At 39.5% G+C, this 20,636-nt stretch overlaps 1 protein-coding gene across 4 annotated transcripts in view; it reads right to left on the minus strand.

The window, feature by feature from the left end:
• The window catches only part of SGCD (sarcoglycan delta), a 1,022,496-nt gene that overhangs the window by 903,188 nt on the left and 98,672 nt on the right, over positions 1–20,636 (minus strand). For all 4 annotated transcript variants that reach the window (XM_072953966.1, XM_072953991.1, XM_072953973.1 and 1 more), the window contains one exon: positions 12,688–12,821. The gene's annotated coding sequence lies outside the window, so the exon portion shown is untranslated. The remainder of the gene's footprint in view (positions 1–12,687; positions 12,822–20,636) is intronic.

Below are 20,636 nucleotides of genomic sequence, written 5' to 3' on the forward strand. Positions count from 1 at the left end.
CATCTCTTTAACTCTTTTCATTTATTCATACTTCTATTAGTCATTTGTACCTTTGGTGAATTATTCATTCATATTCTCTACCCATTAGTATTTTTTTTTAGCTGATTGGTAAGACTTCTTCTCATGATTAGAATGTTAACCAAATTATTTCTCACAAATATTGTCCTCAAACTGTCATTTCTGTTTTGCTTTAGATTATTTATGACCTACAGCAGCTTTTGTTCACCTGTATACAAACTATCACCTCTTCCCTCTGTGAATTTTTCCATTGCTTTTAAAAACAGCTTGCTCACCACAGTATTTAATAGTGACATCATTTCCTTCTGTACTGAAACTGTTTTCCTTTTTTATTTTTCATGGAACTGTAGTCCATCCAGGTTGGGGAAGGCCTCTCACCTGGTGATGAGGCAGCTGTCCAATGACAGGAGGGAGAATGACCGTCCTGAAGGCAAGAACTACACTTTACTCAGGTTTCCTCCAAGGCCCCAGTACAGACACACATGCACCTAACGCCCGGTAGCCATGTAAATGTCTCTTGAATTGAAGTCAACTGAACAGATTCAAACTGAATCTCAGAAACACCAATGAGTCATAGACAGATGATCCCAGGATCCTAATATTGATAAACATACTTGGATCTAATCTTGTGTCCACAGTAAGCTCACTGGGTGGCAATGGAAGGAAAAGGCTTTCATAAAAGCATTTATTTCAGCTCTCCCAACTCAGTGGCAGATGCTTCTGGTTCCAGACCTCTTCCCTCCTGCCAAATTTGTCAAATGAAACTGCAGACGTGAGGGTCTGTTGCCATTTCAGGATCAAAAGGCACACTTCCACCTGCTGTCATATGTCTAATCCTAAACAGGCACCAGGTGATTGGATACGACAGACATCACATCCAACGCAGAAATCATTTCCAATCACCTGAGAAACCTCCTCTCCCCTTCACCTCATGTTCAAACTAGATAGAACCTAGGGCTTCACTCAGGCAGAATCTCTGCTGTAATGTCTTTTTTCAGGTCCCATGTATTTTTTTCTTTTTTTTTAATTGAAGTACAGTCAGTTACAATGTGTCAATTTCTGGTGTACAGCACAATGTCCCAGTCATGTATATACATACATATATTCATTTTCATATTCTTTTTCATTAAAGGTTAGTAAAAGATATTGAATATAGCTCTTTGTGCTATATAGAAGAAATTTCTAACCAAGTGTATGTAGATCACTAATGATAAAGTACAAGAAAATACCTTTAAAATGGGAAAGCTATTGAAAACCTATTAGCCACTGGCCCCTTGGTAGTTCTTTTGTAATTTATTGGTCTAATTCAGACCATGTAACTTCCTGAAAGCCATTGTTTCCAGATAATATCAATTGAGACGGGTCCTATGATGGGAGACAGGCTGTATACAGAATATACACATTTTTAGGTAAAAGACATCACCTCTGCATGGGAGAAAATAATTGAGCTGCACTCTTTCCCTTGATGGAGTAATTCGTACCCCTATTTCCAAGCATCTCATAGATGTTCGTGATGCTTCCTTCATGAAAGTACTATCTTAAGTCAATAGCCGTGTTATGACCCCCAAACCCAGTGGTGTTAAACAACCATTTTATTATTTTCATGAATGCTGTGGGCTGGGAATTCAGGCAGGGCACAGAGAAACTGGTCTCTGCCTGGAAATCCAGCTAAGAAGACTTGAACGGCTAAGGGTGACTCAAATCCTGGGGCCTGAAGTCCCCAGGAGGCTTCCTCACTCACATGCCTTGCACCTGGGCTAGAATGACATCAAGGGCACAGGCTCGCTCGGCATCTCACTGTAAGTACATAGAGTCTCAGGATGCGTTGTGTGGCCTCTCATTGTGCCCTCTCCAGCACTCCTCACACAGTAGCTCAGAACTCCGGCAGCAAATGTCAGTGAACAAGAGAAAAGGTAAGTCGCTATTTCTGACCCAGGCTCAAAAGTCACACAGCATTACTTCTAGAACATTCTACAGGTCAAAACTTCACCAGATTCAATGGGTGGGGACCTAGATCCCATCTGTGGATGGGAGGCATGTCAAAGAGCTTGTGGATGTGTTTAAAAGCTATTGCAGAAGCAGCCTTTGAGCCAAGGATTCACGTGCATGTATGTAGTTCCCGTGAGCAGAGGTTTCCAGAAGCATCAGTGGAAGAGCAAAGGGAGACACAAAGCGAACAAAGTCCATTTAGAGGGACTTTACCAGCAAGTTAATGCAGTGGACAACTAGGGCTCAATCTCAATGGTAAACATGTGATGCAGGGCAGAGTACGCCTCATCATTACCCCAACTGAGAGGCAAGGTTACTATTTATCTCCCAACTCCTCACAGTCATGGGTTGAGTGTTACCTGTTGAGGAGGTGGTGGTAACTCCCTGACACTTTCAGAGGGTTCCCCCTGCCCGAGAAAGTTCTCAGGAAGAGGTAGGTGCTGGAAGTTGGAAGTGGTGGGGTCGGCATGCCCAGGAATGTCAAGAGCTGAGCAGGCAAGGCGGGGCATGAACAGGGTCTGCCATGGGACTCTCATCATACTTTAATGATAGTACTTTAATCACACCCATCTAGACATGGGATTTGGATGAGTTCATGGAGTTCCTCCCCTAAACTGTGACTTCTCTGAGGGTAGGAACTGTATCGTTTTCATCTGTGTATCTTTAGCACTGAGAATGAAACCTTGCACAGAGGAGACCCCCCAAATTTTGAATGACAAAATAAAATAAAGAACGTGTCCATGTCTTTAGTTCAAATCCCTGTCCCAAGAAATTCCCCAGAATTTCTTATTATCTAATTCTTTTCCACGTAGGGCACCTGTAAGTTTGGGTACATATAGTTTACCTCTGTCTTTTTCATCCCATGCTGTAAGATCTTAAGTCTGCTTCTCTTCCTGTGTTTACTCTCAATAAATGACTCTATCATCTCTTCAGTCCCCAAGGTGGAAACTCTTGATTCACCTTTTACCTCTTTTTCCCCCAAAACCACCTACATGCATGTTTTTGGAAGGTCACTTTATTTCCCCTTTTCCCACTTCTCTCTGTTACAGTTTCTAGATCAAATGCTCATCATCTCTTGCTAGGCCACTGCCGGAACTACCCTACTGATCTTATCACTTGTTACTTACTGCTGAAAATTCAGTGTAGTAAGACTTAAACTCTTCAGTGAAACCCTTCAGTTATTCCAGTATCCAACGAAAATAAATGCTCTTAGCTTTCAATTCTCAGCCAATACAAAATAAGACAACTAGGGTTTCAAATTTATCGCCCATCCCATCTATAAAACCTGTCTTCATGATCTAAAACATTTCACAAGGCCTCAAAAGCCCCAGACTCGCCCTCTTTGTTGGGGTCTTCTTATGCTGTTCTCTCTTCCCAGAATACCCGTCTACATCGGCCACCATCTGACAAAGGAACAACCACCCTTCAGGGTCCAGTAGATGCCACTTCCTCTGTTAGAACCACCACCACCATGGACCCTAGTTAACTAACCACCACAGCCCTAATTAAAACCACCATAGCTCCTCAATTCTAAGACGTCATGAATTACATGATGCCTCATTGACTTACTACCATATTCTGACAGAAATTAAAGAAACGAAATGGCCTGTGTATGTGAATTGTGAACAAAATGCACCTTCGAACGTTGGAAATTGCAGAGCTTCAGAGCATGTCATCCTAAAATCTGCCACCTTGGCACATGGATCATTTTGAGTTAAAGGCACTTGAGAAATAGCAGACACAAGACAGGCATTCTGACTGTCTTTTTTCTCCCTAAAAGCAGGAGATAAAACTCCCAGGTGAAAGGTGCCCTCCCTGTACCAGAAGTAAGGAAGGTATTCAAGTCACTGGAGACCAGAAGTGGAAGCCAGGAGAGATCTGTACAAACACATTGTTAAGCAAACCATTTCTCTCCAGGTATTTTTCTATAATTAACTGCTCTAGGCCAAACCCCTTTGTTTTGTCACGTTTCCAAAATTTACTACTCTTTGTCCAATCTAGTATGTAAGCTTTGGACCCTACCTGCTTCTCTGAATTTTCATTTTTCTTCTGAAAACCCCCGTGTATATGGAAAATTTATTAAATAAAATATGTATGCTTTTCTCTTGTTTATCTCTTATGTCAGTCCCAGCTGGAGGCCCTGAGAGTAGAGGAGAAATCTTACATCCCAGAATACTTTTATGGCCAAGCATACATCTCACCGGAGGTCCTCTGTATGCTCTGAGAAGGCCAGACATCATAAAATTTCCTGAAATGTCTCTCTAGATTTTCACCATCACAGAATGTTCTGGGTCAACTGTAAACATTTATACCCAATCACATCCCTCAACTTACCAAGGACAAAGAAGGATGGTGGGTTAGGACATGAAACTAGACTACAGCTGGGATTCAGGTCAGCCTGATGAATAGGGATTTTCTGGAAGAGGCCAGCCTGAGAGAAGGGACATTGAAGGCCTGGATGGAAAAGAATCCTGCGGAAGCATCAGGAAGAGTGATTGCTTTATATTCTTTGATGACATGGTCAGTCAGATGCTGCTACAAGTGGAAGAGAAACTCAAGTGAAAACTAAGCTTTATTAAACTCATAAGTCCTAAATATACGAATAATGGCACACTACCCAGGGCCACATGGGAGAGACACCAGAGTGGTCAGGAGGCAGAAGATGGGAGCAAGAACACTCAGGCTGCAGCCCTTCTTGGGGTTTCCTTGGGAAAGACAAGGCAGGGCAGGATTAGGATTGGCTACGTTGAATAATTCCAGCTGGCTTTAGGCTATAGGATTGATCCTTAGTTGCCTATTACCTGGTCCCAGGATGATTAAGGCAGAGGACTATTACTCCAGGGGTATAAGGGCCAGATAGGGGAGGGATGGCTCTGGATTGGTTAGTTCGTATGTCAAAGGCATAAACCTGACTGGGCCCTTTGCTGTCTCTAAGAATTGGCTACCTCAGGGAGGGGCAGTTTCTCCCTGACTAGAAAGGTATTTTAAGATGTCAAAACATCATGATATACAGAAAATCAAAATATATGTACAATACAGTGATCCAGCCTGAACAGGTCCTCCATTTGAGAGTCTAGCTCTCAACAAACCTCAACTCACTCTTTGCTCCACTACTCACCTGTGACTTCTTAAAGGGCAAGAGCTATAGTACAAAGGAAAAAACTAGATCACTAGCAATTCAACAATGATGCTATTGGAACTCCCTCTGAAGGCATGGTCATAAGAAAGTGTAAAGACTTTCCTATTAGCTGAAAAAGGACAAAAGCAGGTGCAGTCACCCAGACATAGAAAACAAACTTACGGTTACCAAAGGGAAAGGGGGGAGGGAGGGATAAATTAGGAGTTTGGGATTAGCAGATACACACTACTATATGCAAAACAGATAAACAACAAAGTCCTACTGTGTAGCACAGGGAACTATGTTGAGTACCTTGTGATAACCTATAATGAGAAAGAATATAAATATATGTGTGTGTGTGTGTGTGTGTGTGTGTGTGTTTATCTGAATCACTATGCTGTGCACCAGATACTAACACAGTAGTGTAAATCAACTATACTTCAATAAAGTAAATAAATAAAGAAATAATTTTAAAAGTGGATGCAGTCAGTGGCCTGGGAAAACTAGATGATTCCAAAGCAGTGGTGGCCTTGGAGGTCAGTGAGTCAGTAGAAGTTGACAGTAGTGTAGGCAGTGGAAAGACATAAAACTTAGCAGCTAAATAAATAATAATGATCAATGGAAAAGAAGGGTGCCGAAAGCAGAGCACACTAGAGAACAGGGCGCACCAATAAATGTGACATGTATTCAGATATACAAGCCCATGGATATACCAGCAGAGGTTTAGGAACAATAATACATCCATGAGTAGTCACTGTATGTCTCACTCATCTCTACTCCTTTCTTTTCAAAGGAAAAACAGTGTTACCTACTGGGGCAAAATTTGAGTCCCCATTCCTGTGGAGCTCCTGGACAGTGAGAAATAACAGAATCCAGAAAAGTTCAGAGGGAGAAGGAAAAGGGAAGAGAAAGGAGAAAAGAAAAGAGAAGAATCAAGAAAAGCTTTTCAGGTAGGATGTTGGTGGAAACTTGGGGGAGACTGGAAGTGGTAAAATATGGTAGTAAAAAGAACACTTCATTGGGCAGCACTTGCCAACCACATGGAGAACTGAGAGAGGCATCAAGGAAAAGACTGTAAAAATGTTTTCTGTGACTTGGGAATACACATACCCTTTAGTAACTTTTACCTGGAAGGTAAAAGATTTATATTAAAGATTCAGATTAATTTTATTTGTTTATTTTCAGATATTGTATCATTTGTTTTAGGTTTTCCATTTGTCTCTTTATTATATTATCTGTTTATCTGCTAAGATCATCTATTTTCTTATTCATGATCATATTTTCCTGTACCTCATTAATAATACTTATAATAGCTACTTTAAAATTCTGTCTGCTAATTTTGATATCTGACATATCTTGGGGTTAGCTTCTGTTGACTGTTATTTCTCTTGAAAACTGGTCACATGTTTATATTCTTTGTATGTCAAGTAATTTTGGACTGTATTCTGGGCATTGCAATGTTATGTCATAGAGACTGAATTCTGTTACATTGCTCCCCAAATTGTTAACATTTTTGGTTTGTTTAAGGAGACAATGAACTTGGTTGGAATCCTACTTCAAACTGTGCCTGATGGGCAGCAGCTCAAATTTATTTAGTTCTTTTATTGCTTAGCTGAGTAATTTGTACTCCAAGTGTAGTTTGCAGACCTGTAGTTTCTGTCAAAGGTTTAGATGCCACATGGAACCTACTTTGCATGCCCTCAGACTAGAATTCATTTTAATAGAAAATTTATCCTATGCTAGTCCTTTTTTCTAAGATTCTATCACTCTCTGGAATCTGCCTGCTTTTGCTCATTCTCAGATGCTTCAATTGGTTGTTTTTTCATATTTTGTCCAGAATTTATAGTGACTATCTACAGCAGAAGAGATCTCTTAGGAGCATACTTCATCATAATTATTTTTGATTATTGGATTTTGTTTCTCTGCATCTGAAACCACACTTGGATTAGTCCTTATGGGCTGGGATTTTTTTTTTTCCTAGTAAGTACCCAGACACAGCCTTCAATTTACAGTAGGTGAAAATTTAAACCTGTATTTATGATTGAGGCTCACAAATGTTTCTTAAAATACATGAGATATTCTAATTATAATGGAAATAGAAACATAATCCTAATTGATGAATTTACTGATGGAATTTTTTTTTAAAGTAAGAGTTGAAATATTATTTGGGCACCAACCAAGTCTCAGACACTGTACTAGACACCTAGCGAAGCACTTTATTATGTCATTATGCTGTGAGCAATAAACTGGGTCATTATGGTCATATCTGACAGCCTAATAGAATGACTCTTTTTTAAAAAAAATACTACACAAATTCATAGCACTTACATATTTTTCAATACAATGGTTTTTCACTTCCGTTTATATATTTAAAAAAATTATATGTAAGTCTTAAACACTCAGTACAACATTCTAAACAAAACAATGTGTGATGACAACTGTCAAGTTACATTCCAAATACAAAAAGTAGAATATCAGAGTCACATTTTTTAAGAGTATGCTGATTATTATCAAAGGGAATGTTGCCAGTGCAAAGAGACCTTAGAGTATCATGCTCTGTACCCAAACCGTTTGCTAACAATCATATTGATAATTTGGTTATCAGGAAGCAATGTTTGAAGCATTTTACATCTTAAATGATAATCTGTTATGTGTGTGTGCGTTTAAATTGTGTTTTAGGAAATTAGTTGGGGATTTGGGGTTGATGAATAATGCATTATAACTTTTTCCATTTAAAATAACAGGAAGTAGGCATCTTGGGTGAGTGTTTTTGTATAGATATCCGATTTTTCAAGAATAGATTACTGATGTTAAGCAGGCGATGCCTGTAATTATATCTTATATGGCTGTGCAGGCATAATAAATACTACAGGAAAACATTTTCCATTTCCCAAATGTATTCCATAAAACATGTGCGGGATATTAATAGGTATCCCTAAACACCACCCCATCACCCTGTTGTTGAAGAAGCCCTAAACTGAGGTATGAATACAAATGCAAACATTTTTGACAAAAAGGCTAAGCATTCTGTTTAGTACCACAAACTACTTTCGTGAACAAGGTGACGTCAAGGTTGTAAACTTGAGGGGCCGTATACAGACACACACACACATCAGATTGAGTCACATGTGACCTGCGCATACATAGCTAGACTGACATGCATCTAAGTCACATGTGGGCTGCATTTAGCTTGTAGACATATTCTCTAAGGCCTGCACAGTGTTCTTAAAATGTCCTTCCATAGATAAACAAGATTATACTGTATAGCACAGGGAAATACATACAAGATCTAGTGGTAGCTCACAGCGAAAAAAAAAATGTGACAATGAATATATGTATGTTCATGCAGAACTGAAAAATTGCGCTCTACACTGGAAATTGACACAACGTTGTAAACTGACTATAACTCAATAAAAAAAGTTAAAAATTAATTAAAGCTCAAAAAATTTTAAAAGATAACAGGCAAAATAAAATAAAATAAAATAATAAATAAATAAATAAATAAATAAATAAATAAATAAATAAAATAAAATAAAATATCCTTCCAGTCTCCTCTGTCCCAAACTGGCTGACTGAATTTATGCCATCTGTCTGGACCCTGTAGGTGTCTGAGTCTGGAACCGAGATGTAGGACTTGGCAGTGGAAAGATGGGGCTGAGAGTACCACCACAAATTGCAGGGAGGCAAGGATGGTGGCTCCCCTTTTGGCCCTGAATAATCAGCTGTGTTCTCCTGCTGCTGTTTCACAGACTTCCCTTCCCCAAACACTTCCTACCTGTTAGAAGGGTGTTCTCGTTAATACATACGCATGCAATATAGGAGCACCTGAGTACATAAAACAACTACTAACGGAGATAAAGGGGGATACTGATGGAAATACAATCATTGTGGAAATTTTAACACCTCATTAACATCACGGGACAGATCTTCCAGACAGAAAATAAACAAGGCAATAGAGAAATTAAATGATACAATAGAAAAATTAGATTTGGTGGATATTTTCAGAGCATGACACCCACCCAAGAATAGGATATACATTCTTTTCAAGTGCACATGGAATATCTTCTAGGATAGATCATGTACTTGGGCACAATAGAAGCCCCAACAGTTTTAATAAGATAGAAATTATCTCAAGCATCTTTACTGACCACAATGCCATGAAACTAGAAATCAACTACAGAGACACAAAGGAGAAAAAAAGGAAAGCATGGAGATCAAACAACATGCTATTTAAAAAACCAATGGGTCGATGATGAAATCAAAGTTGAAATTAAAAAATACCTTGAGACAAATGAAAATGAAAACACAACCACACAGAATGTATGGGATGCAGAAAAGGCAGTGCTAAGAGGGAAGTTTATATTGATACAGGCCTTCCTCAAAAAAGAAGAACAATCTCAAATAAACAATCTAACCCACCAGCTAAAAGAATTAGAAAAAGAAGAGCAAAAAAACCCAAAAGTCAGCAGAAGGACGGAAATAATAAAGATCAGAGAGGAAATATACAAAATAGAGATTAAAAAAAAACAATACGGTGTTCTTCTCTTTTACTGTGTGATGAAGTATTTTCCAAAACAGAATGAATATAAAATAAAAAGATTAAGTTGTGTATTCAAATAGCAAGGGAATAGGATTAAAAAAAAAAAAAACAAGCGACAACTAAAAAAGCAACTGGTTCTTTCTGGCCTTCCCATCTTTTCGTGACCCTGTCAAACATAAACAAACTCCCACGAAGCTCCTGTTAAAAATATAAAAAAGAGAAAGATGCAGGCTTCTCTTAAGGCAGCAATTGAAGTGTAAAATAATTTATTTTAATAACACCTTCCCCTGAGGCTGTTGAAGATGCACTTGGAAGTGTACTCCTGGGACGTCTGCCCCAAGATGGTATTGACGGCCACATAGCCTATAACAGAAATAAGGAACCACGCGCATCCTCCTCAGAGGACTGGGACACAGTCTATAGCATGAACAATACTGGAATAGCCAACCTTGGACCAATAATATTTACAATCATAAATTGCAGGATTAAGGGGCAGACTGGTTAGTAATACTGTAAGGTAGCCAGTTTACTCCGAAAGTCAGTGCTGGAATGAGGAATCTGAAGGTAGCATAATTTACATTCATTATGACAATGTACATAAAAGTACAGTTAAGTATTTTGATCCATTATCTCATTTAAATGACCTGTTCTGTCTCCTAATTGCCACAGTCTTTCCCATGTAAAAATGCCTATAAATATATACAAAGACATTCCTCCCGGTGCTCTTTATAACAGAAAATAACTGAAAATAACCTAATTATTCAACTTTAGGAAAATGAGTATGTTATGATATAGACATATAACGTGGTCAGGTGATGACAATGATGTTTTCAAGTATTTTTTTGTTTTGTTTTTGGAATAGGATGGTAAAGTTCTTATGAAATGATGCTCATAACAATATAAAGTGCATTAGAAATTTAATAAAACATACCAATGTGCAGAATCTTGTAAGCAAGAAGGAGTTTGGAATTTATTCTAGGTACAAGTAGAAACCACTGAAGTGTTTTAGGCAGCGGAATGACATGACTAGATTTGCATTTTAAAACAATTTCTCTCTCTTCTCTATAGTCTTTGGTTCCTTCCAGATTTTCTATAATAAAATGTGATGCTTTTAATTTTTAACAGTTAAAAACAAAACAGGCTGAGAAATAAACTTCTATTCCTTGCTTTGCAATCTATTTGACATATCTCTAAAAGAAGCCCAAAGCAGGGAACAAATATTTAAGGTCCAACCTCAAGACCTTTAAAGGAAGACAAGGCAAGGAGGCTCAAACAACCCCTGGCTTGTGCCCTTTAACTCAAGAGTATAAGGTTATTTTTATGGTGCAGACAAATGGACCCACATGCTTGTAAGTTACAGCTTGCTTGTAAGTTGCAGTTCAGAAGAATGGTAAATACACTCCTCTCTGTGGAAACGCTGCTCTAATGAGAAGATGGGAAGAGACAGCTGACCTCCATCAACTCGATCTCCTTTTCTGGAGCAACTAGTGTCATGCAGTGACCCTTGTCCTTCTAGGAGACAAAGTCCCAGTGTCTGCCACGTCCGTTCAAAGTTGAAAGCTCTGGGATATGGTACGTGGTGAGAAGCCATTGGCAACTCCCCCAGGACCAGCCAGTTCTACACACGGAGTAGGTGAGGGCTGCCTGTGTGTGGCACTTGGGTGTGGGGAATGACACATATGCCAGAATCCCCTTGGCCCTCCTGCCACTGTTAACACACTTTGTCCTTATGGAGTAGGTTGTGCTTCTCTGTATGACTGTTTCCAAAATGTGTGTATACTCAGATTAGAGCTAGCTGATACTGGGTCCCGAGATAATAGCTGTTAAGGGGGATAGTTTTTAGCATGAGGCATTACCAAAAGAGGGCAAACCTACATCAGAATCTTTCAGCACACAGGGACCAGTGGGAAGTGAAAGCAAAGTTGCAAGAAATCACTGAAATTTGACAACATTGGGCCCAGTGGCAAGAACTACAGGGAAAAAGCTCAGAATTTGCTGCTGGCTTTCTTTCGTGCTCATTCTACGACCTTGGCCAAGGCATGCAGCCTCACTAGCCCTAGTTTCAACAGGTATAAAACAAGGATGGTAATAACCACCTCCTAGGATCGGTGCGATGATTCAAAACTACAATCTTCAAAACATCTCAGGCTGTGCATGATATATAGGGGGCTGGGGGCTTTACACAATGCAGTCCCCAAACCATAAATGCAGCGCCATTTTCTCTTTTCACAGTAAGATCACTGAGAGCTGGGGTTCTTGTTCACTCAATGGGATTCCCACAGTTTCGCCACTGCTATTATAGCCCAAAGAAAGGAAAAATGCATTTTCCAAATGACCCCTACCTAAATCTTCAGATCCTGAATCCAGAGAAGAACACAATTATGTTCCCTAGCATTACAAAGACAGGGAAGTATATTCATACATTTTGGGGAGTTTTTTCAATAAAAGCTGAAGAGGAAGAGTCTATTTAAACCCTCAATCAAGAAGTAAAATAACTCGAACACCATTCTTAGAGTCCTTTAGTTAAGTGAGATTTTACTACACTTAGCAGTTAAATACACTGGGTTGTCAGTGCATAAGACTCCATAAACTTTCTATACTACATTGATCTTCTTTTTCCTTATGTGGGGAGAGGGAAGGAGGAAAGGGTTACCTTAGACGTAGAAGGTTGAGCCTACCAAATTCCTTAGCTTCTATCATATATGATCTATTTCCAAGTGATATATGACCCTTCCCTTGCTTTCTCCTTCTGGGCTTGCTAATTATGATTTTTCAAATCTTTTCAATAAAATGCAGTTTTTGATATTCCATCCCTATCCACCAACCCCCCACACACGTATACACACATACGTTCATGCACTCTTCCCCGGAGCACAAGATTCTCAATCAATATTTTAGTTGTGCCTTTGAAGTCAGGATGGAGCGATTACCCTATAAGTTTAAATTTAAAGAAGCACAAACTGCAATGGTAGTGGAATCTGGATGAAATGTGGTTAAGATCCTTATTTCAAGCAACACTTACTTCTCAGCTGGAGCCAACATTTCAATGAAAGCTGTTTCAGGATTCTCCTTCTATGGCTGGATTCCTGTCACTTACGTGGCCAGTGTTCCAGACACAGAGAAGGAAGGCTCCAAGGTCTGTGCAAATCCTTGCATCTGAAGCAGAAAACACAGAGTGGAGAGAACGCATGAGAGAGGACACCGATTTGGGAATCCCGTGTCGGCTGACTCGTCAGATGCCTGAGTTTCATGTTTGCTGACTACAGAAAGGAAGTTTAGCAAAAGAAGCCGGCTTGTGTGACTATTTTCTCCATATTGTACCAACCATCTGCTACTATCAGAGAAGTTCTTATTAAGGAGAGAAAATTCCCCAGGTGTGACTCTGGACAGTCTGCTGGCCAGCCCACCTTATGGCACTGCTGGCTTGTGTCCTCATGGCCCAGTAATCACTCCTGATTTGCATCAGCCCATTCCATTTAGTTGAGGTACATGCCAGAGGTATATGGATGATAGAAGGGACTTGTTTTCCTAGAGGATCAAGTTTACTTGGATTTGCGGGGCGGAGGATAAGAAAGGGGGTAGACGGAAAAAAATCTATTTTATATTACACGGAACAGTATGTGATTGAGCAAAATGCAAAAATCTCATGAATTTTTACCATAAAAAAATAGATCACTACATTTTCACTCTTTTCTGCCATAGGGAAACTGAGTGAAGGCAGGAGTTCAGAAACAAATGGCAACATGAGGCAATGTAGGGAAGAGAACTGGGTTGGGAGTAGGTGTAAGCCAATGTTAGTCCTGGATTGGAAGCTCCCTTGCTGGGTGATCTGGGACAAGTGCCTTTCCATCACTGGGGGATCATTTCACCTTACCATAAAGCTATAATAATTAAAACAACATAGTATTTGGTATAAAGATAGACATATAGAAAAAAATATGAAAACCAATATATGTATGTACATGCATGACTTGGACATTGTGTGTATACCAGAAATTGACACATTGTAATTGACTGTACTTCAATTTTTAAAAATGCCTTAGTCATAAAAAAAAGACATATAGATTAATGGAAGAGAACAGATATTCCAGAAATAGGCCCATACTTAACATGATCAATCAATCTGCAACAAAATTACCAAAGAATTCAGTAGGTAAGGGATAATCTTTTTCAACAAATGGTGTTGGAACTATTGAGCATGTAAAATAATGAACCTTAGCCCTCAGCTCATGCCACATGAAAGAAATTAATTTGAAGTGGATGATAGACTTACACGTAAAATTTAAAGCTCTAACATTTATAGAAGAAAACTTGGAAGAAAATATAAGCAGCCTTAGGTTAAGTGAATATTTTTTAATAGGTAACAAAAAGCACAAAGAGATCAGACATGAACATACTGACAAATTGGACATCATCAAAAGTAAAAGTGTCCCTCTTTAAAAGACACTAAAGAAATTGAAAAATAATTTCAAAACAGACATCTGATAAAGGACCTATTTCCAGAATATATAAAAATACTTTTATAACTCAGTAAGAAACAAAACAGGACAGCTTTTTAAAAATAGCCAAAAAGACTTGAACACCTCACCAAAGGTACACAGATGGCACATAAGTTTACAAAATATGCTGAACACATCAGTTATCAGGGAAATGCAAATTAAAAGCACAGAATACTACTACACACCCTCTTAGAATAGCTACGGTTGAAAAGACTGATCATGCCAGTGTTGGTGAAGATGTAGGACAACTGGAAAACTCATATACTTCTAATGAGAATGCAGGCACGGTACAGCTGCTGGAATATGGTCTGGCCATTTTAAAATAGTTAAATAGATACTTATCATATAACCCAGCAATCCTACTCCAAATTTACCCAAGAGAAATGAAAAAGATATACCTGCACAAAAATTTGCATGTTTATACTTAGCAACTTTATGGCCCCAAACTGGAAACAATCTGAATGCCTCTCAGCTGGTGACGGGGTAACAAGTTGATGTATGCACACATACTACTACTCGGTGATAAAGACGAATGATTCACACCACAACACAGGTGAACATCAAACACGTTCTGCTAAGGGAAAGAGACTGGACATAAAAGACAGAATACTGTATCATTCCACTTACGTGGAATCCTAGAAAAGACAAAACCATAGGGATGGAAAACTAGAGTAACAGAAGTCTGTGGTTGCCAAGGGCAGGAGACTGGTAGAGGAAATTAACTGCACAAAGAACTTTCTGAGAGTAAAGGAAATACTGTACCTCATACCTTGATTGTGTTGGTGGTTGTAGTTCTACATAGATTTGTTGAAAGTCATCAAATTGCACATTTAAAGTTGGTTGATTTGACTGTATTTAAATTGCATCTCAATAAAGCTTTTTTTTTTAAGGGGGTTGGATTGTAGAGCTTCTAATAACCCTTCAATCCATAAAGTATGATTCTTAGGGAACACAAATCTTCAATAATGGGCCGGACTTTTTGCCCAAGAGGAGGATATCACCTCCACTGTAATGGATAGTAAACAAAAAAACCCATCTTCTGCTCCTGAGCGGAAAACAGTCTCCACCTTTCAAGGCTCTTTGCTCTACAGACATCTTTGAAAAGATGGTCTGGAGCAAAGGCAGTCAGTTCTGTTCACAAGACACCAAGAAACCCGAGATGGGATGGAGAACTGTCTTTCACTCATGCTTCCACAGTTAGAGTGGAGTCAGAACATCTGAGTTCAAAACAGGCGAAGCTACCAACTAGCTGGACAAACTATTTTACGCCCTGCGGGCTTCAGCTTCCTTATCTGTTAGATTAGGATCATAATCACTGACTTAAAGTAACTGGCGAGTCAAGAAAGGTACTTTCTCTAAGTACTTTTCAAGCTCTAAGAACTGGATAACTACTCCACTATGTACTTTTAATGCCATTTCATTCTCGTCAGGTTGGTTGCCAGCTCCTTCCACCTCTTCATTTCCCTTTAATGCACTTAACACCAAACTGCACAGATAATAGGTATTCAATTAACCCTGGATGGCTGCCTAGTTTGAACACCTAGGAACAACTCAATGTTCTCTCCAATTTCCCCTTAAAAATTCCATAGCTCCCCTTTTGCTTTTTTCTCTTCTGGCCACCCCTTCCCAGTCATCCTTAAAATGAAACAAAACAAAACAAAACCTAGTCTACTTTCCTAAAAAGGGCATTTTAAATGCTATTCCAGCACCTAATGGATGGATCCTTCTCTCTATGACAAGCCCTTAGCAAATAAAGAGCTAAGATGGTCGAATATCATATGATATTACTTACTTGTAAAATCTAAAAAAAAGACACTAACGAACTTACTTATAAAACAGAAGGAGACTCACAGAGGTAGAAAACCAACTTATGGCTACCAAAGGAGAAAAGTTGGGGGGTGGACAAATTAGGAGTTTGGGATTAGCAGATACAAACTACTATATACAGAATAGATAAAGAAGGCCCTACTGTACAACACAGGGAACTATATCCAACATCTTGCAAAGAAAAAGAATATCTACATATATATATATATACACATATATATGTGTGTGTGTGTATTTATATATATATACATATATATATGTATGTATGTGTATATATATATATATATATATATCTCACTGAATCATTGTGGTGTACACCAGAAAGTAACACAACATTGTAAATCAACTATACTTCAATTAAAAAAAGGGGGGAGGCTAAGATGTTATAATATCCTCCGCATGCTCACCAGACCAGAAATGTGTTCCTTTGAATAGTCTGCACTTAGTGTAGTGTTCATGTTCAAAAGGGAACAAAAACGGAATATGGGAAATAGGAAAGAAAAAAATCACCTTTCATATAATTATCTCTTTTTTTAATGCTTCAATGGATCAACCCATGAAAGCAGTTTCTTCAGCGACTTCTCCCACACGAGCGACAGCAACGTGGAGTGTGGAAAGAGAGACGCGGATTGGGGCCACCTACTGTGGGTGCAGTAACAGTGGAGGTCATGGTGAAGAGGGCAATGGGTGAGAGTGACTGAGAATACTGCAGATCACATCTCACTCAGACGGTAGCACGTCAAGGGAAAAATGTAGACGATCAAGTCTATCCTTGAAAAGTATCTCAGCAAAGGGCCACATTGGGTATCAAAGTATTATCTCTTAATAAGGCTTTTGTAATAAGCTTCTTAATAAGACTTACTACATTTATGTAGCTCAACTGAGCATCAAATGCTGTGCTTGGCTTGCTTATGGGTCATGTTGTTTTAAAAATATGCAGTTTTAAACTCTGTACTCTCCATAAGATGCTCACATTGGGAGCACATGAGCATATAAACTAATTGAACAAAAGCAGACTCTGGTGTGTCTCCCATCACTCCTTCCTGACAGAGGTTAAAATGACAGGCAGAACTCTCTCGTTCACTCCTGCTCTCTCTTTCGGCAAAGACAAAATCTATCTAAGTTAAACAAGAATATGAAGACACGGCGCTCTCCTTAAAAGATTTTAATTTCCTCTTTCAACTTTCCATTTCCATTTCTTGTTTGATTTACCTAAATTCTCAGGGAAAATACTGGACACATCTACAGACAGCTTTTTCTCATAGAGGATAGATCTAAAATGGATACAAAAGAAGGTCATAATAAGTCTTTCCTTAGTTACATGATTAATGTACTCTGAGGCTTAGGAAAAAGCCAGTAATTGGGAAGGTTTAAGAGTACGCTGAGTGAATTCATTGCTGTCAGAGACAATTCACCATTTCACTGACGGAGCCAGCAGCAGCCCTTCCGAGAGCAAGAAATAGCCATAAATCTAAACAGGAAAATATCCGAGTTTTGCTACCGTGTCACATAAAATATCTCTTTTCAGAGCTAGAGGTATTTTTTAAAACTAAGTTAGAGCCATGGCTGTGAATAAAACCAGGCTTCTTCAAGAATGAGTAATAGAGACAACATTTTATAAGATGCCAAATTTGACCTTTCTTGGAAATTCTAATATCCAGCAAGAACTTGTCTTTGAGCTCATAAACATATAATTCGTTTGATTTTCTTCCAAATTTGCGCTAAGACTGCAGGCGGGGGGAGAGCAGTGGAACACTGTGCACTGGAGAGAAACAGAGAGGTTTCCTCGGACAGAGGGCATGATCGGAGGCCAGTGGACTGCAATGACCCCAGAAGTGTGTTGGATTTAGGCAATGCAGTAGTGTTAAACAGAGTTTATAAAATGTCTGAATTAGTGGATAATTGGGGAAAAAAATGGAGGTTTTACACTGAAAAAAAAAAAATCCAGAATTCCAGCTTCCCTGTAAAGAAAGGGGATGACTGGCAGTAATGGGTTGACACTTCTAGGCAATCATTGCTAGGGCTGAATGGAGACCGCCTGCCCCCTTAGCAGAATAGGCAATCTCCAGATGCCACAGTCTCCATCCCTCCTTGCTGTCTCTCAGACACTGAGGCCAGGTGTCAGCCGTCATTTTATCTAATAGCACAGTTAGAAGGAAATCAAAGGTTCTACATGTATGTGTCTACTGAAGGTTTAGGAGAAAAAAGACAGTGAGCCCTGGTTCACACATGTGTGAACATCTGAGTTTGTAATTGCTACCTTAAAAGTTCACCACCATCAGGAAGCCTGCCTTATTTAACTGAGCTGGTTATATCATTTAAAATGCTCCTGACCTGAAGGTTCCCCTAGACCAATACAACTGAGGTTTTAGATGCAACATAAAATGATCTTTGCACAAATCATCCAATAATAAATAATTTTAAAAGAAAAAGAAGTCCACTGTCTTAGATTAGCACCTGGGATCTCTCACAAAGGCACCACCCCAAGAACTGACCACAAATGTTAACACTCTTCTTCTCAGAGCTCTGCTGGCTTCTCATTTAAGAACTTGAGAAAAGGAAACAGGTAGAGTTTCAACCTCTAATACGCAGCCCCTCTGCATGAGGACAGGTTTGCCTGCAATAAAGTAATTACGTAATTTTTACAATAAAATATCATTTACCTCACCACTCCATCAAAAAAAAGTAATTTTTTCCCTGTTGAAAGGATCTGACTTTTCAAAAGATTAAAGGTGGTGACTGCAATATTTCTGAGGCAAAAGACCAAAAAAAAAAAAAAAAAAAAAGAACATTGCTGCTAGCATAGCCACGGAGTGAAAATGATCTGATTGTTGCAAGGACATTGTTCTGAATATGAGATGACTCTAAAGCAGCAACAGACTTTCCATATTTAATATGAGTCTTTGGACAAAATTAAATTTTAGAACAGTATAAGGTCACACAGTCAATATGCCAACCCTTTTTACATTTATTTTAATCTCATCTCCCAGCATTGTCACCAGATCCTTGCCTTCTCTCCATCTCCATAAATAAACTGTGTTGACTCTTGAACCTGTGCTCACTCGCTTGGCTTAATTACCTTCCACAGGAATGAATTCACTTCCTATTTCCATAAAGTAGCCCGTATGGTCACCTCACTGCTTTCCCTCCCTGCTTTGCTCATTTTGGTAATCCTCCCTAGGGAGAGCGGACAAACCCATCCCATCCCTTCCTCTTCAGTTGTTTCTTTCTTGACTGTTACTGCTCTCGCTCTTGCTCTCTTGTTAGAGAGCACTGAACACTTTTCTGCCTTGCAGCTCCCTTACCATAACTAACTGTGTGCCTGCTTTCCTTTCCCCCTCTCACCCCTCATACCTTAGCCTCAATGGCCTCTTTCTATTTCTGGAGCAAAGACCTTCCACTGACCCCGGGGCCTTTGCACTGCATATTTCCTCTACCTGAATGCCTGGCTGTCAAGTCTTGTCTTGGGCCCCACCCACTTCACATCCTCCTCTGAGAGGGTGTCCTGACTCTGACTGTGCTCCCCATCTCCTCGCTTAAACTCACTTATGATCACCTCTCTGTCTGCTTCCTTCAACGTGCTGTTGCACTGTAGCTGTCTTGATCTTTCTTTTCTTTTCTTTTCTTTTCTTTTTGTTTTTAACTTATTTCTTGTCCGTGTCCCTCTAACTAGAATGCAAGCTCAGTGAGGTCGGGAATCATGCTGAATGAAGCCTCGTTCCCTGCTGAATGAAGCCCAGTTCCTAGCACCGCGTCTAGCTCTTCAGGTGCTTGGTAAATGTTCGCAGACCAGTGAGGGAAAAGAGGGAGGTCAAGTAACCTTATGAATAGGAGCCACTTGAGTAGAACTTTTAGTTACAGAGGAGAAAACCAAGTACTAACTGGACTCTCTTGGGGGAGAAGCACAGCTACCTATTATCATTACAATTTGGGGAGGCAGTAGGGGGTCTAAGGCCAGGTTTTCAAACATTTCATATGCATATTGAACACCTAATGCTTTAACTGCAAAACTCAGCGCCCTTCTCCAGGGATTCTGCTCTGGAGTAAGGCGAAAGAATCTTAAACAAGAACCCAAGGATTCTGATACATGGTCCACGGAACACGTTCTGAAAAATACCATTCTAGAGCTGAGGTGGTGGTATAGAGTCAACTAGGTGGTGCCTTTCTCAGGGATTTATTGGCACATAACAATTTTACAAAAGAGCCAAGCAGACTTTGTGGAGTAAGGGCAATAGGGTAACTTCCCTTTAAGGTTTAATGTTAATAGAAGGTATCTGATGGAGAATGGGTTGGTTATAACTGAGGCCAAGTGGATTACCAGAGGATTCCTTTGGGCCCAGAGAAGAACCCTTGTGGGAAGACAGGGTTGTAGGCTGGGGTACAGAGAGAACACTTTAGGTGATACCCTCCCTGACCCAGCCTCCCTGGCGGATCTCAACTGAAACAGCCTTCCTAAGAGGCCCATCTCAATGGTCTAGAGCGGGGTTTTTGTTTGTTGTTCATTTTAAGTGTGGGAAACAATTAACTGAATGCAAAGCAAAATCTTTCTTCAAAACGTCGGGAGGAATAGGGTGAAGGAGAGGGTGACCCCAGGGTTCTACATCTTTTTGTGAGATGCATCTTTCTCATCCAGGCAGGATGATTC

This window comes from Vicugna pacos, chromosome 3 (genome assembly GCF_048564905.1).
Source record: "Vicugna pacos chromosome 3, VicPac4, whole genome shotgun sequence".
NCBI lineage: Eukaryota > Metazoa > Chordata > Mammalia > Artiodactyla > Camelidae > Vicugna > Vicugna pacos.